The sequence below is a fragment of the Panicum virgatum genome, chromosome 8N (genome assembly GCF_016808335.1).
Source record: "Panicum virgatum strain AP13 chromosome 8N, P.virgatum_v5, whole genome shotgun sequence".
Lineage (NCBI taxonomy): Eukaryota > Viridiplantae > Streptophyta > Magnoliopsida > Poales > Poaceae > Panicum > Panicum virgatum.
Window position 1 is genome coordinate 4,664,044 of NC_053152.1, and position 12,459 is coordinate 4,676,502.

Sequence of the window (12,459 nt, forward strand, 5' to 3'; positions counted from 1 at the left end):
TTCTTGACTTGGTCTTCATGCGCTCTGTCCATTGCACCGATGACTTTGCGTCGGTTTATCCGGTGACCATCGGTTAGACCGGTGCTCGGTCATCTGTTAAACCGGTGCAACTGTTTTTGCATCCGCTTGTCCAACTCATCGCGACGATCATTTGGACACCTCAAAAATATTCTCTCTGCTTTTTTACTATGGTTTTGCGTCTCGACGGTGAATTGGACACATTGGATTTTATCCATGAGACCTAAAAATCCTACAAATATAACATCACAAACTTATTAGTCCCATTAATTATGTTATCATACAATCAATAAAATCATAAATAATGGTCAAATGAGCCATGTTCTTTACTATTAGGCCGCCGAAGAACCGAAATAGCGACCATAGGATACATAAAAGGTGCGCGGTTAGTGGGTGATTGTTGAATAACCTGTACGAAAATGCTAGGTCCTCCGTTCTCGAACAAGGAACGGCCAGCCTACCATTCGCCTTGGTCGTCGTCTTCCGTCACCAATGTTGGTGTACTACTCTGCCATTGGCAGCCACTTGGAGATTAGAGTAAGCCGCCATCGTGTAGTGGAGACTTGTCAGGGCAGCTCAACCATTCACCCACGGAACAAGGTTTGAGTAAATTTTCTTTTAGAAAAAACTTGAGTACAACCACCGCATGCTACCTGATAGTTCAATGACAGCATATTATTTGAAGAAAAAGAACTTGCCACGGAAAAAGGCTGCAGAATATTTGTCCTAAGGTAGGAAGGCATCATATAATCGGACCGGCCATCTTCCGAGAAGGCCTCATTCCTACTCCGTGGAACCAGTCTTCGTTTAATTTATTATTAATACACCTCGGCTACCACACCCTCCCACTACCATCTGAACCACCATCATCTTCACTTAGTCATCCTTAACTCCACCAGCAAAACCAAGCTACCAGACTCATGGCCGGCTTCAGTAGTACTTCTTGGCCATGACGACCTCACGTTGGAGCAAAAAGCCCTCCTGGTGAACCTCTCTTCACCACCATCACCTCCGTCGAGCAGTAGCTGTGACTGCAGACGACAACCGTGTCGAAGCCAGATCAGTCCACCTCCAACTCGCCGGCCTCAGGTCAGTTTGTGCAATTTGTCATCCTTGGTTCTGCCTCTTGGTACGTGCCGTTTGAGTCAGGCCAGGATGAATCAGAGGCCTCCGATTTTGACCCAATTTATCTGTTTCATCATGCAGTACATCATCAGTATAAACAAGCAAAGAAAAATCAAAACTTCATCATGGGACTTTAGCATCTGTCTTTTTCCCCTCACGGGAGATCACTGTTGTAACTAAAAAAAGGATTCAAATTAAGCTGACGGGGGATCACTACCAAAGAGCTTAAGATCCTGGACTGCACCCTCCCCCCTGCTAATCAAGGTATGGTAAATCTCTCGGGCATTCCATGCAGCTTTACCGATATTTAAAAACAAGAATTCAAATATAATTCTTTGTGCTTCAAATTCAGCTGTAAGATTAATTTAAAGAAATGGTGAAGCACGGTAGTGACTAAATTAGACATATTTTCTTGCATCAAACAAGTATACGATGGCATGACTTGTGTTACCACAAAGCAGCGCCGAGCGTGCAAATCCTAGCTAGGTTCATCAGACCAGACGACCATCCATCTTCCCATCGGAGTCAATTTTTGCTCTGTTTCAAGTTAGCTCTGCCTTCTGGTGTGTGGATTACGTTCCTTGGCACGTACAATTTGATATCTTTTCTGTCAAATTGCTAGCTTGCTGTAGGTATAGTGATTAATTATTCTCCATCCTTTAATATTTTATTTTTTTAGCACGTACAGTATAAGAATTAATTAAACCTTTCAAAGACCATTCTTTATTTTGAAATAAATTGCAAAACAGATACGATGTTTGTTCTAATTTCTGTACTGCATACAGAAACCAGACACTGATATTCATGGCGGGGGTCTTGGATGCTTTGGCATCCTACGTCCAGAACATGCTTACGGAGATGGCAAGGGATGAGGTGCATATGCTGCTGGGAGTCACCGGAGATATCGAAAAGATGGACATCAAGCTCAAGGACCTCAAGAATTTTCTCCTAGATGCTGACAAGAGGAGCATCACCGACCAGAGTGTGCAAGCATGGGTACTAGAGCTTAGGGAGGCCATGTATGATGCCACCAACATCCTCGACATTTGTCAGCTCAAGGCCATGGAGCGGGGTCCAAGCCATGATGCAGGATGCTTCAACCCCCTGCTATTTTCTGCATGCGGAATCCCATTCACACCTACAAGATTGGCAGCTGCATCAAGAACCTTAACCAGAGGTTAGAAGATATCAAGAAACGTAGCTTGGACTTCAACTTCATCAACCTCAATTCATATGCGGACTGTAGCAGGAGGGTGGCTTCCTCTCGCCTTGGTAGTCGTGAGACATCTGGGATCCTTGATGAGTCAAGTTTGGTCGGTGAGAATATCGAGGAGGACACAAGACACTTGGTGGAGATGCTAACAACAGTGGAGCTATCAAATTGTAAGAACAACAAATTTTTGGTTTTCGCTATTGTGGGAGTTGGAGGGATTGGTAAAACAACCCTAGCTAAGAAGATTTTCAATCATGACCTCATCCAACAAGAATTTACAAAGAAAATATGGTTGAGTGTGAACAAGGACCTCAGTGAGACTGAGCTATTGAGAAGAGCTGTCATTGAAGCTAAGGGTGACCCCCAATCTGCTGGAAATACTAGAGGTGCACTTGAGCGAGCTCTTAAGGAAGCCTTGAATGGGCAAAAGACCTTATTGGTGATGGATGATGTTTGGAAGCATCAAGTATGGGAGGATGTGCTCCAAACTCCCTTGGTCAGTGCTGCCCTAGCTCATGGTAGCCGTGTCCTCATCACCACAAGACATGACGTGGTCGCAAGAGGGATGATGGCAACAAAACCCTACCACAATGTCAATAAACTTGATCCCGAAGATGCATGGTTGTTGCTCAAGAAGAAGGTTTGTAACTCATAAATTAAAGAATCATTGTTTTCTTAGTTCACTCATCATACAGCTGCATCACACTAATGTACGATGATTCTTAGTTGCACTGATATTAACAGCAAGAGCTGGATCCCTTCCGACCGTATTAGTTTTTGTCTTTTGCACATATCGATTTCTACATCAGTAATGTCAATGATTTAGGTGGTTATCGTAGATTAGTTTTGTAATGCCAGAGGTGCATAATTGTTTTTTTAACTATGTAGACATCCTAGGGTAACGTTATATCTGATTTACTTTTAGGAAATTATACCATATACTAGTGTTTTTCTCCACGGCATCCATCTCCACCATAACAACAATGACTTGTTCCTTATCTGTATCTATCATGCATTACAAATTTAGGCTGACAAAGATTCGTTATGATGCTATTGTTAATGATAATTAGACCCTGCCGAATGTATCGATGAATGATATTTTTAGAATGTTAGGGAGTTACTTATGAGGATTTACATGATGGATTTTTCTTACTATTACTAATTGGAGACCAGCCTCCACGTGAAGACACTTAGGATCCTAGATGGACACTCTAAAAAATAGGGAAATCCTAAAAATTGTCGCAAAAATCAGAAACATCCGACCATCAATCGGAAAACTGTAATCATAATAGCCATTATATCTGATATCTTTTCTAATAAATTACTCACATCTGTCATTGTAAAAATAGACTAAAGTAACTCCCTAAATATGTATCTAAATTACCCACCTCTGTCATTATATAAAAAATCTAAAGTAACTTCCTGATCTTCAAAAATTATCCACCTATGCCATTATAAAATAATGCAAATAACCCCCAAAATTTGCATATAGTTATCCAATTATGTTATTATTAAGAGCTAAAGTAACCCTAAATATGTATCTAACTTGTATAATTACAACAAAGTATTAAAGTGCACCAATATAAAATTTTAAATTACTATTTATGTCATTATTAATATATTATATGTAATTGTTGATATAAAAATACTACCCACGATATGTGTCATCCTGTATTTATGAATGATGGAAGAGATAAAAATATCAATTCATAAATAAATGATTCAATTAAAATATATATCAAACACACATGGAGGTGTGATGCAAAATGAAATATACTATAACTAAATAATGATAATATCTGTTTCAAAATATGTGTTAGAATATTAATATATAAAAGAGGATGTGAGATTTAGAATCACTAATACAAAAAATCTAAATTGATAGGGGCAAAAATGATTAACCAAGGCGTTTTTCACAACCGCCTCGGATGAAAGGTCACGATAAATGAAATATTTTGCAAGACGGTTTGCTACCCGCCACGGTTAATCAAATAAAGAAAGACAAAAAAAGGAAAAGCCCATCAACGAGCCTGCTGAGCCCATCTACAGGCCCTCAAGCCCATCAATGGATCCAGACCCGGGGATCTAGGGCGCCGTTGCTGCCACCATGGGTGCTCCTCCTGGCTGGATCTGTTGCCATAGGGGGCCCTGTTGTCCGGATCCTCCGCCATTGGGGCCCCACCTGGTCGGAGTGCCTGCCCACCGCCACAGCGTGCTGCCCGCTCGCCGTAGCGCGCAGTGCACCCGCCGGCTCCAAAGCGCGTCAAGGGAGGTTGGGGAAGGGCCCGCCAGGAGGGAGGCTGGGGAGGGGGTCACCGTGCGTGATGTAGGGGATGGAGGGCGCCGCCGCTATGCGGGATGGAGACGAGTGAGGGAGGGAGATGAAATGTGAGTCTCAATCCCTATATATATATATATCGAGGTATTTGGTTTAGAACAACCGCCCGGTTAATCCATTTTGAGAGGCGGTTTTTCTAATCATCTCGATTAATAAAAAATGACTGCCTCGGATAATAGATACCATTAACCGAGGCGGTTGAAGTTTCTGCCCGCCTCGGAGATGTTTTAAAAAGGTCACAGTAAATCATTTTTTATAGTAGTGAATATATATTTAGAATATGTCACTACTATAAAAAAATATTTACAGAGGTTTTTAGAATCCATTTTCAGAGGCGTGCAACCCTAAACGCCTCTGACCTAGGGTCAGTGTAAATGGCTATTTACAGAGGCGTTTGTTGCATGCCTCTGTTAATGGTTTAGAAAAAACAAAAAAAACGAAAAGCCCGCCGAGTCCATCGCGCCGTCGGCCCGTCGCCGCCGCCGCCGAGCCGCCACCGCCGCCGCCGCCGCCTCTAGCCGCCGCCACACCGGATCCGCTGGCGCCGCTGAGCCACGCACGCCTCCGGCCGCCGCCACCACCGGATCCGTTGCCACCGCCCCTCTCCCACCGCGGATCCGGCCGCCGCCGAGCCGCTGCCGCCTCCCGCCGCCGGATCCGGCCTTAGGCAGCGCGGATCCAGCCTTAGGATGGGGGCTGGCATCGGGGGCTAGCGGGGAGCGGTGTAGGGTGCGGGCGTGGGGCGGCGTAGACGGTCTGGCGGGGGGTCGTCGCGATGGGAGGGGGCGATGTCCAGGCGGGGCGAGCGGCGTCGGGAGAGGGAGAGAAGGGTGAGAGAAGAGAGAGAGAGAGAGTTAGGGTTTGAGGGAGTTAGGGTTTCTTATATACTTCTTTCAGCAACTTGGCTCAATTGGGCTTCGATTGGGCTGGTCCATTAGCAGAGGTGGTCGTATTATGTTTGACCGCCTCTATTAATAGGAGTATTAACAGAGGCGGTCGTGTTATGTTTGAACGTCTCTGTTAATCGATTTTTTAGGCATTTTTTTGGAACCGCCCCAGTTAATAAAATATGACCGCCTCTGTTAATATTGGGCATTAACAGAGGCGTTCATTTTTTGTGCACGCCTCAGAGGCATTTTTCAATTGGGCTGCGATTGGGCCGGTCCATTAACAGAGGCGGTCGTGTTATGTTTGACCGCCTCTGTTAATAGTAGTATTAACAGAGGCGGTCGTGTTATGTTTGAACGCCTCTGTTAATCAATTTTTTGAGGCATTTTTTGGAGCTGCCTCAGTTAACAAAATATGACCGCCTCTATTAATGCTGGGCATTAACAGAGGCGTTTATTTTTTGTGCACACCTCAGAGGCCTTTTTTAAGTGCCTCGCAAAATCCAGAATTATAGTAGTGTGTATCTTATTTTTATATTAATTCTAATTAGCCCTTGTGGTAGCACGGGTTGATAGGCTAGTCTAAAAGAAATGAGTGCTACTTACTACTCTATGATAAGAAGTGCCTTGGCTTATGTCTCTTATTTAAGCACGTGGTCTACAAAAATACTATTAAGTAACGTGTTAGCTAATTTGATACTCTCTCCGCCTCTAAAATATGATGTTTTGGTCAAATAAATTAGTTTTACTTTTAAATTATTAGTTTGTCCGAAGCATTATACATTTATAGTATATTATTGTTCATATATTATATTTTCATCATATACATGATATTGTGAAACATGAGTGGATATGCTTTTTTGTAATAGCGAAATATATTTTGCAAACGTACAGCAATATACCTAACACTGGCGGACATTGATGGAATTTTCAGTAATACGTTTCCTTGCCCGCAGTACATCTAACAATCCCACATAGTAATAGCTATGTCGTGCGATCAAGACACATTATTCATTCGATAGTGGTGAGCTGGTAGTTTAAAATTCAAACTGCCATTAAGTTATTCTACCATGTTATGTATATACTTTTGACATAATTAACTGGCTTCTATAAGTGTATGGTAAAAACTACTTCCCCCATCCCAAAATAAATGCAACTGTAGAGTTCAAAATTTGTTCCACAAAAATTGAACTTTGATCTACCTACCATAAAAGACAAGACAATTTTCGGAAGATTTTTGTAAAAGACAACTAACACCTCATCCACTCTTTACAAAAGATAAATGGTATTTTTATAATTTTACACTTATCATTGGTTTGTGTGATGGGTCCTAGAATTGCATTTATTTTGAGACGGAGGGAGTATGTTATATTTCTCTTGGAATGAATGTCATTACCATTTTTTACTTGTTAACATCTATCTGTACACACAGTCGTAAACTTAGGCTCCATTTTTATTTATTTTGTGATGAAGGAAAATATCATGACGCTCTGGCATAAGTGATACTTTACAAACTACTTATTGGCCTGGCTACTGTGCAGGTAGTTGGAAACGGAAATGATGAAGACCAGATTGAACTGCTCAAGGATATTGGAATGGAAATTATAACAAAATGTGATTATTTACCACTTGCTGTGAAAGTAATGGGAGGTCTCTTGCGTCAAAAAACAGCAAGGAGACGGGAGTGGAAAAATGTCCTAAATGACTCGATATGGTCAGTATCCCAAATGCCTGAAGAGCTGAACTATGCAATATATCTTAGCTATGAAGATTTATGTTCTAGTTTGAAGCCTTGCTTTCTTCACTACTCACTCCTTCCCAAGAGCAGAGTGTTCTTCGCTTATGAGATCATTGGCATGTGGATTAGTGAAGGATTTGTTCATGGAACCTCACGTGACTTGGAGGAAATAGGAAAAGAGTACTACGATGAGTTGATACAGAGGAACCTTATTGAGCCTGACATACGCTATGTTGATAAAACAGTTTGCAATATGCATGATGTTGTCCGCTCATTTGCTCAGTACTTGGCTAGAAATGAAGCACTAGTAGCACAGAACAGGGAAACTAATATTGCTGACAAAATCAATTCACAAAAGTATTTTCGCTTATCGCTGGAAACAAGAGGATCAGAATCAGATGAGTTAGAGTGGTATTCATTACAAGGACAGACATCACTAAGAACACTATTATCAGTGGGGCCTATAAAAATCAAGCCTGGTGATTCATTCCTTGTTTTTTCAAATTTACGGACACTACATGTACAAGAAGCAAATTTTGATGCACTAGTTGAATATTTGAATCAACTCAAACACTTGAGGTATTTATCCATAGAAGGAACCAATACATCTAGGCTACCAGGAAGCATTGGTGAGATGAAATTCCTGCAGTATATTAGCCTTTTTGGTTGTAAGAGTTTGGTAAATCTTCCAAATTCCATTGTAACACTGCAACACTTGAGGTTTCTTAACCTTCGTGACACAGAAATAAGACGGATACCTAAGGATTTTCATGGTCTAACAAATCTAAGGAAATTATATGGGTTTCCAGCGCACATGGATGGTGATTGGTGCAGTATTGAAGAATTGGGACCCCTCTGCCAACTAGCTGACCTTGATATAAGTGGCCTAGAGAATGTGTCATCATCCTCATTTGCAAAAAAGGCAAGGATTGGTGACAAGGTGCGGTTGAGCCGTCTGTTCTTAGAATGCACAAGTAGAATTGAACATGATGGCCAGCTGGTAAAAGATGAAGAAGGCATTCCTGAGGAGCAGCAGCAACAAATTGAAGAGGTATTTAATGAGCTCCAACCTCCGTCTGGCTTAGAAAACCTCAAAATCAGAGGGTACTTTGGTCAGCGGCTCCCAATGTGGATGATGTCGACAGCAGTTGTGCCCCTTGGGAGCTTGAGGAATCTAACGATCAATGACCTGGCCAGCTGCACGGAGCTTCCTAATGGCTTGTGTCAGCTCCCCTGCTTGGAACTCCTACAGATTGTTCGTGCCCCAGCGATCAAGCGTGTTGGGCCTGAATTCCTACAACCGAACCATCACTGCCACAACCATTCCCAGGTAGGGGTCTCATTTCCCAGATTGAGTAAGCTGATTTTTGTTGGACTGGTCGAGTGGGTGGAATGGGAGTGGGAGCTGCAAGTGAAAGCCATGCCCATGTTGGAGACGCTTAAAATCCAGAACTGCAAGTTGAGGCGCATGCCTGCTGGCCTTGCCTTCCACACAAGGGCTTTGAAGATATTAGCCATATATGGTGTCAAGCAGCTAAGCTGCTTGGAGAACTTTACTTCTGTTGTTCGCCTCGATGTGTTTAGGAACCCTGACTTGGAGAGGATCAGTAATCTACCAAAACTACAGAAGCTCGTCATCGTCAAGTGCCCTAAGATGAAGGTATTGGAGGGCATGCCTGCACTACGGGCACTCAACCTGGAGGATCATGCCATGGAAACAGTCCCCAGATACCTGCAGGATGTAAGTCCAACGCACTTGCTACTGTACTGCAGCTTATCGCTGCTCACTTCCATAGCAGCAGGGCAAACTGGTCCTGAGTGGGACAAGTTCAGACACATCCAGCAAGTTAAGGCATATGCAAATGATGAAGGTGTTCCGAGGAAATGGTACGTGCTCTACACGAGGCATCCTTTCCACTTGGAGACAAATATCAGCCGCTCTGCTATTGCCAAAGGTAAATTAACACCGCAACTGCTTCGTCTAGTATATTTTAATTGCAGATATTCTGTTTCGCTTGGTCTGTTTTCTTACCTTGGCTATGCAATGTTCCATCTGCAGCATCAGCGGCACGCATCGACCAGAAGTTTTATGCTTGCGACAAAACAAGTACCATTGAAGATGAGTGCATGGTAGGACGAAATGCATCCGCTGACAAACGTCAGCCCCTCTGCCTCCGATTCAGGTTAATTTGCTTACATAACAATTGCTTTCCTCCATTTTGAGAATATTTTAGTTGAGTGCATGTGCAGTTTCAAAAGAGAATTTGTTTCATCACGTTGATCAAATGTTCAGCGTGCCCCATCCTTGACATTTGATTAACATATATGGGGGATCCGTGTAGGTGCATTGCTTATCGCCATTTGATTTCCTGGTTGCGTCGAGCGTGCCTGCACTGCAGGGAAGCTGCCCACATCGCCTCCAGTTCGGATGAATGGACCGAACCAGCAGTGTATCGAGCGTGTACAAAACTCTTAGGAGGCAGATATACCAGGCACCAGCAACAAAATGAAACATCAAGATTGTAATGACAGATCCAGTAGTCATTGGATGCGAGGAGTCCAGACTTGCACCATCTGCCAATGCAAGTGCTTGTAAAAAAACAAGACTGTTTTCAGTTAATCTATTTGTTTGCTTTCTTTACTTCCCACTAGTTAATTGTTGCTCTCTGCGCCTGCGCACACTACGAAATCATTTCGTATGGAACATATACAAGGTTTATTTAGTTATTATTCAACTGCACCCGCAGTGCATTCCCTGACGGAAATTGCAGCTCTTTCGAATCTCTTTTGTGTACACACTCAATAGTGAATGGTTCGGCTATTCGTAGGTGGTGAAGATCATCATGTCCTGAGACAAGATTTTAACACCTACTCGCCTAATTTTTGCAGCATAGTTCTTAGATCAAGCTTCTGGCATTAGTAGAGCGTAGCTGCCTGCTGTTTCTTTGAGCAAATATTTTGAAATGGAATCTTACTATTTTAGAGTACTAAATGAAGTCTATTTATAAAACTTTTTGCACGGATGAGTTGTAAATCACGAGACGAATCTAATGAGCCTACTTAATCCATGATCAATTGATAATTAGCGGGTGGTACTGTAGCACCACTATTGCAAATCATGAAGTAGGCTTATTAGATTCGTCTCGCGATTTACAACTCATCCATGCAAAAAGTTTTGTAAATAGACTTCATTTAGTACTCCATACATATGTCCAAATATTAGATGTGATGTTTTTTTTTGTAAAATTTTTGAATCTAAACATGGTCAGGTTAGCTCATCCCATTGGGATTCTTGTTAATAGAAGCTAGTGCTAAAGTTTAGCATTTTTAGATATTAACCTGGATACAAACAACCTCTTATAAATAGGATGTAGGTCTGAATAAAGAAAAATATGTGGACTAAGGGTCTATTTGGAGGAGCTAAAATTGAGTGCTAAACTTTAGCACATATTAGCACTCATGCACATAATAAAGTTGAGTGTTGGCTAAAGTTTAGCTCGTCCACCACCGTTTGGAGAAGCTACTGCTAAAGTTTGGCATTTTCACCTATTAGCATTTGGATCCAAATAAAATCTAAGTTGGTACTTGGGAATTATAGTATTTGCGAAGCACATGCATAGAAAAAAATGTATTTCAGAAATTGAAACAAACAATAGCAGCCTCTCTTGTACGCGGTAAGAGGTTGAATACACTGGAGGAGGCAGATGTATGCTCTGAGCGTCCGTATAACCTCCACATTGGTCTTGTATCTGTTCTGCACGGCATGACGAACGTGGTAGGGCTAGAGCACAGCACCCGTTCACTGCAGGTCTGCAAAGAGCAGGGGACGGCAAGGGCGATGTTGAGCGATGAAGACGGAAATTTTAGCGAGGCGAGGACGCGCCATGAAGCCTCCACGTGTGATGCGCATATACAGGTCAGGTTGGGCCCACGAATATCATCAAGTGAGCGAGCCGAGTAAAAAAGCCACGCGTGCGTACGCATCTGCCGCATGACAAAGGCGGTCGTGCCCAGTGGACACGCGGCGCGATGGCACAGGAAAAATAGCTGAGGCTCTCGTTGGCCTCCGTTTGGTTCACCGATATGAATGGACATATATTTCCTGTTTGCAGCAGGGAATTCTCGGCATTACCGTGGATTGTTTTTTTTTCATATCTTCGGCTGTGTAGAATAATTCTTGTGCCTAGCTGTTATTTTGATTCTGTTAGTTAGCTTCCTCTCGGTTGGTTAGCATGCGCATGGCCGGTTGTTGGGCTGTGCGCGTTTTCAGCTCTGACTCGTGCTATGTTCGCGAGGGAGCGCGTCAAGTGGCACGTACTAGGACATCTGGGATGGCATTCGCTCCATGATGGACGTGCCGCGCATGTCGGAGTCCACGGCCTCGACATTCCTGTAATCGGTTTCCTTTAAATGCATGAATACAGTCTGAAAAATGCTGTCGCATTGCAGCACAAACAAGACCGTGTGCTTGTGTTCATCTAGTTCCAGTTCGCGTGAGTTTGTGTGTGCGTGTTCCTGAGTTCGCCGGCGACGTGTGCAACATCGTCTCTCCGGCGTTCTCTGACAAGTGGCATCAGATCCAGTTGCAGGCCGGGGATTGATCGCGGCGAGGTTTCGTCATTGGAATCGTCACCGCGCGATCGAGTGGGCGATGTCGAGCACTCTGCCGACGTCGCTGAAGGGAGGCGGCAAGAAGGGCGGCAAGGACGACAGCGCGGGCACGAGCGGAGCTAAGAACGGTGAGGTCGTGATCGAGCGGATCGTTCGTGAGGTGGGCGGCGGGACTAGCTACCCCGTCCTCACCAAGACGAACTACTCCGACTGGGCTCAGCTCATGAAGGTGAAGCTCAAGGCCCGGCACCTTTGGCGGGCGATCGAAGTCGGCGACGTCGACCTGGACGACGACATGATGGTGCACGGCACACTCTGCACCGCCGTGCCGCCGGAGCTAGCAACGGCAATCTCCAACATGAACACGACGAAGGAGGCATGGGACGCCATCAAGACGATGCGCGTCGGCAATGACCGAGTCAGGAAGAACACCGCGCAGTAGCTGCTGCGTGAGTTCGAGCTCGCCACGTTCAAGGACGGCAAGACAGTGGAGGACTATGCACCACGCCTGACCGGCATGGTCGCGACC

At 43.9% G+C, this 12,459-nt stretch overlaps 1 pseudogene across 1 annotated transcript; it reads left to right on the plus strand.

The window, feature by feature from the left end:
* Positions 1–889: 889 nt before the first annotated feature.
* Positions 890–10,056, plus strand: LOC120686653 (annotated as a pseudogene). The gene is made up of 6 exons (XR_005680291.1): positions 890–1,107; positions 1,225–1,407; positions 1,929–2,996; positions 7,123–9,274; positions 9,379–9,502; positions 9,662–10,056. The product of XR_005680291.1 is annotated as a disease resistance protein RGA2-like (transcript).
* The last annotated feature ends 2,403 nt before the right edge of the window (positions 10,057–12,459 follow it).